At 38.5% G+C, this 6,000-nt stretch overlaps 1 long non-coding RNA gene across 1 annotated transcript; it reads right to left on the bottom strand.

The window, feature by feature from the left end:
- Nucleotides 1-203: 203 nt before the first annotated feature.
- LOC146905917 (uncharacterized) lies at nt 204-2,245 on the bottom strand. Its single transcript, XR_015020373.1, has 2 exons — nt 2,185-2,245; nt 204-431 (listed from the first exon to the last, which is right to left on the bottom strand). It is a non-coding gene; the product is annotated as an uncharacterized LOC146905917 (long non-coding RNA).
- Between the last annotated feature and the right edge of the window lie 3,755 nt (nt 2,246-6,000).

Below are 6,000 nucleotides of genomic sequence, written 5' to 3'. Positions count from 1 at the left end.
ACAATCTCAAAAGGTCCAACAAAACGAGGAGTCAACTTTCGACACTTCAAACCACGTCCAACACCGGTTACAGGATTCACTCTCAAAAACACATGATCACCAACCTGAAACTCAAGGTCTTTTCTCCTCTTATCATGATAACCCTTCTGCCTACTCTGAGACGCTCTTATTGTAACACCCATACTAGACGTATCTAGAAAGTCTAGCATGTGCGTTAGATTAGTACTGGATACATTAAAATTTACAACAAAACAACTACGAATGAATATATATGTATACAACCAAATGCGTTCGTACATAATAATACAACTCAACTTTACTAAAGTATAATAGATACATCCTCGAATATCCATCTCATCCTGCAGCGGGTACGAACGAACACTTGTCGCATCATCCATTCGGCTACTAGCTTGCTAATCCAACCTGTTTATCTGAAACAAAAAGGATTGGGATGAGACATAATGTCTCAGTGAGTTCCCCTAAATCCTAGGCTATAGGTAACCTCAGGGGAAACCTACGGTCACCACGTGTCTAGAATACAACCTACCGGTTGATTATACGTGTGTGGGGACTTGCATACTTAGACGGTGTGCATACTAGGGCCGTCGTAGTCTTATCTCACTTGTTATAGGCTTCACTTCCTATACGTGTCATGGCGGTCAAGGGGAATCTAAAACCGCAATGCCAAGAATACGCTCTACGCATCAAGGCCTAAGCATACTATAATCATGACACAATTCTAAACCGGACGATTAAGGGAAACCTAAGATCGTCATCGGCATATCTTTATCTATACTTGCTCTATGCATAGCTATGTTGTATCTAACAACATATTCTATCTTGCTATCATACTAGTTCTTGATGATCTACGTCTATGTTCTACTATTCTTGACGATCTACGTCAAGGCTCTACTATTCTTGACGATCTACGTCAAGGCTCTATGACATAACATAAATATATCTAATAAATATGCACAGTCAGATTCATTCATGAAGTTAGCGTTTAACAATCAAACATTATCTGAGTTCATTTTACGGAAAGCCCCGAGTGGAGTAACCCCGAGCGCAATCCCTATCTATCCGATGGAAACCTATCTAAGGTATAACCAACGGCACTCCTGCAGTGACGTGCGGGATCCTTACGGCTAACCCCATTTCACCTAATGGAAACCTCTTGAACCAACCTAGTGTGGACACAAGAGACACGACCACTACATCTTACTTACTAAGTGACATGCGGGTTCCTTACGGCTAACCCCGTTTCACCTAATGGAAACCTCTTGAGCCAACCTAGTGTGGACACAAGAGACATGGCACCTTTAACTTTAAAGTCTGGGTCTATAAATATGCATGAGTATTAAATCTATACTAGCTATCTCTTTTACCTCGGATGCCTATACGATCCAACTAGAGGTAAACTACATGCTTGTTTAACTTGCTATGTGAAGAGATATCTAATCAGTTCACGTCTTGCCACACTCGTATGGCACTCTAGCTTCTATGCGAAGAGAAAACTCTATGTCACTTCGCGGCTTATCAAGCTTACAACTCATGTCTAACCTTCTATTCTATTCTTTACTAACTATTCTAGTTCTTGACAAGCTATGTCGAGGCTCTATTTTCATCCCATGCCTAGCTCTTTGCTACCCGAGTAACTCGGCTAAACTCTCTTGAATCACTCTTGCCACTCATGTTAAGATTGCCATGATTTTCTTTTCAAGAATCGTTCGATGTTATGTGCATTGCCTAGATGTTGTTTTGGGGTTATAAAGTTGTAAAACGTTGAAAGAAAACATCGGAATGCACCACGGACCCACCCTGAGCCAACAGCCATAAAGCATGTTGGCTGGTCCAGAGGGCTGCGCTAATAGCGCCCCTGGAGCGTGGCTCATCCTGTCAATTTCGCTATTAGCGTAGATTTCGCTAATAGCGTAGCTCTTCGGGTCTGTGGTACAAATTTTCCAATTTTTGACCCAAAACTCATTCTAATGGTCCCTGCAATGCACCAAAACATCCAGCAACATATATATACATTTATAAACATATTTCATGGCAATTTAACATCAAATCAACAAGAATTTATCAAAAGTCCATTAGGGTTCCAAATCCCTCATAAACATAAATTACTACTTTCTAGCATGAATTTACACAACCAAGGGAAGGTAAACTATCTATGGAACTCACCTAACATGATCCTTGCATATTCCTCAAGTTCCAAGCTCAAACCCTAGCTTTTGATCCTTAGCCCTTTTTTCACCAAACCATACTTTAATCTCTTCCTCTACTTGTTTCTTGCTTGCTAAGCCATGCTTGATCATGTATTGAAGAAGTTTGGATGACTTATAGAGGAGAGGGAGGCGCAATTCTTAGAGAGAAGGGGGAGAGAAAGGTTTTCCAAAACCTAGAGAGAGAAGTGAAATGGGAAAAATGAATATTTTGGCCCCAAAAACACTTATATACTCCCTTGTGCGAGTTTACTTAAATGCCCTTCGTCTTGGTCGCGCTTAACCTGACACTGATACATAAACCCCTGCTTGACTGATATTTCATAAAAACATCTTCCGTCGTACTTGACGTTCTATAACACTTAATCTCTGATATCTAGCTCATACCTGACTTATGCCATTAATAGACATTTCCATGATTATTTGTCCTCTGACGCGTCTAATGGGTAATATTCTGTTACTGTTAAGCGGGATATTACACTCTACCCCCCTTAAAAAAAAAATTTCGTCCTCGAAATTTAGAAATTATCTACATATGATTGCATCTAAATCCTGCCTTCTTTGGCTTTAGTCATAGAATATCTTATCAAACTCACTCTGAAGAGTTTCGAAGCATACTTTCCTTATCAATACATGTAACTCTTCCTCTTATTTATTCTACATATGATTGAATATGGTCTCTTCAATCTTACTATCTTTATCAAAATCACAGAACTGTCTGAGAACATAGTGATTAAAACTAACTTTTGTTATAAGAGGATTGCTTGTCTCGGATCTATTCCTTCTCTGCTTAGCATGAACTCTGCATCTACGTAACTTTTCTCTATCTGAATCACTCAGGATTTGCCTTTAAACTGGAGTTCTACTGATATCCAGGTTTGCCCTGCAGTGCTTACGTGTGTCTAACACATCTTCCATGTATACATCTTATCATGCATACATAATCTGTTTTACCGCACATTGCGATTTATGCTACTTACTGTTGCTACTTATCTTGATGATTCTACTCATCTCTAATCATAGTCTTATGAAACCTTTCTATCTCTTCGTAATTCTCCCTGTACTGCAATTCATGGGTAACTTGTCTAGCTTGGCATGAAGAAGTGAACTCAACTACACTGATTCATCTGACAATCTATTAACCTGTCTGGCGGTTCACATACTCTTGAAACTTTCTACTAAGTCCTTTTGCACTTGCATTGAACACTCTTAGCACAAATTTGTGCATCCCGTATGACACTAATATCACATGGGTCTTGTCATTCATTCATAAAAACTGTATCTTCTAGTATTGGCATACTTTCTAGCACCATTGCTTGTTAGTTAATAACGATATTCATTCTAGCTTTTGTTTCTAAGAGTTTCTAAACTTTGGTACATAGGTTCTTGGAACGAATAAATACATGACTAGAAAAATATCATTTTAAAACTGAGTCTATACTAGTACTGCAGAACCACAGGACGAGTCTCTATATCTGAAAAAAAAAGTTTTATGACTCTCCTTCACACTTGTCTCTAACAAGCTGGTCCTGAAGTCTGTACGTCTTAAGTGAGCTTACTCGCTTACGACGTATCTCATCAGTTTTAACAATGTGAAATTTCATGTTTTTAAAATAAACATCGTTCCCAAGTTCCTCAATACCAATCTTATCTTTAAAAGTTATAAAATCGTGGCTTGACACCATTCTAGAAAGTATCGTTATCATTTAACAAGTATGGTATAAGAGGGTATGTACTTCGTGAGGCATAACTCATAAATCATACTCCATTAACATAGCACATACTCTTTCTGACTAACCAACAGCTCTTCTACGAATTCGACATCACCAAAAAGGCAACTCGATTAATTCAGCTGTTTTAACTCTAGTCTTTCTCATCTTACCTGAGTGAAGATGCTTTCTTTAAACTTTTACTTTAATCATTACTGGCTGCATAAGCATCTATACTTACTTACATAACGAGAACTCCTCGCTTTCCACATAATACTTTTCACTAAAGCTGCATTGCTATCCTGAACTTCTTCACGAAGTTTCTTACTACCAATTTTCCATGTTCCATGGCTACTGTTCGCAACTTAAGTAATTAACTTCCGTTGCGCTACTCTGATTTCCACCGGTTGGCCTCAACCAATACTCTGATCCGTTGAGACGAGTGACTTTATTCTTCTTCTATTATTACATTAATATCTGCTTGAACTCTGTTCGATACTTCTATGTTGCATGCTACTCTGCAACCTCGTTCTACTCTTTGCTGGTAAGATTGAATCTCAAGGAAACTTACCCCTGGACATATCAATGTCTTACTTATTCTTATTCCTGAGCAACTTAACTCAAGGAGCACATATTTGCAATTACATAACTACTATTCCATGAAATGCTCTTACAACCTCCCATGGTAGGCTAATCTTGCATTCGGACATACTTCCTTATGCATCTAACATTGTAGCTTCGTATCTCGCATACTATGTTTTGCTCAATCCTTCCTATGCTTGCTCGTTACTTTTTCTTTCTAATAAAATTTCGTAAATTAACACACGGGTCATTGACGTTGATGATTTTCAACTATATAAAACATATACTGAATCTAGGTCCCAGTCGTTACTCTAAAATCCCAGGACGAGTTGATAACATGTATGTGTCATCAAATCTTAGTCCTAGTGAGTTTAGCCCAAACTACGCGAGTCGTAACAAACCGGTACCTACAAAATTTCATTTTGAATTTCAAAAATGTCAACTTCAACCACCCATATGCGTATGTCTTTCTAAAATCATGTAAACTTTACAACTTAGCATCCTAACGAGCCTTCGCAAGTTCATCAAGCAAAACATAGATTCGAGGGGTACTCATAACTTCGCGAAATCCAACATCCTTGTGATTTCGTATGACTCTGCACCACTTTAACCCCTTACTTAATGCCTTCACATCTGTGACTTCCATTCTAGATACTGGTGCCTCTAAACTCTTGATCCAAACTCATTCTCATTTCTTGACACATTAACTTCCAAAGTCACGTTAAACCGAATCGATCTTCGTTGATGGTTGCCCATGCCTTTTTCCCTTTTTGAAAACTTTAGGGGGGGTGATATGCATTCGTCACTCAATATAAAAAAAACAATTTTTCATCGCATAAAAGATGGTGAAGACAACTCTCCAATAGTCACTGCATTCCCTAGAGACGAATTGAAAATTTCGCTCCGGGTTCGCTATTGATGAGTTTCTTCAGCTCAATTTTTCAAAACATACTTTGCATAAATATATTTTTTTCTCAAGTAAATCAATGCACATCAGTCATTCCCAAAATCTAAAATATATTCTACTACATATGCATGGCAAGCATCAACCTAATTCGATACAATTCTCGGCACTTTAGAAACTGATGCTTCATTCCTGATAACCTAAAACTTTCACTGAATCCTTTTCTACTACGAGTAGCTTACTCTCTGCGTTACCGCTTAACGTAGCTTCCCGAACACTAGAACCTTGTTCACTTTGAACATTCAAGTCCGTAACTTCAATAACATAACACTAATCCTGAGAGTCCACTAATTCCGTCAACATACGTCGACTGCTCTCTATCTTGTAGCCTTGCGCTTACTTTCTGGAATACAATTCCATTCTAACTATGACCCTTACTGAAGCTTCAGGTCCTGCTGAGATATTTCCATATCCTTCACTTACGGGTATACGAAGTTTCATTAACAACTTACCCAGCACTTTCGGAACGACCCTTCTCAACATTGTCTTACATTGCCGGAGGATTCATACTTCTTACTTG

The sequence above is a fragment of the Medicago sativa genome, chromosome 7, assembly GCF_051527215.1.
Source record: "Medicago sativa cultivar Bolivia chromosome 7, Bolivia_mono, whole genome shotgun sequence".
Taxonomy (NCBI): Eukaryota; Viridiplantae; Streptophyta; class Magnoliopsida; order Fabales; family Fabaceae; genus Medicago; species Medicago sativa.
The sequence above is the reverse complement of the archived record's forward strand: the minus strand, read 5'-3'. Positions and strand labels throughout refer to the sequence as shown.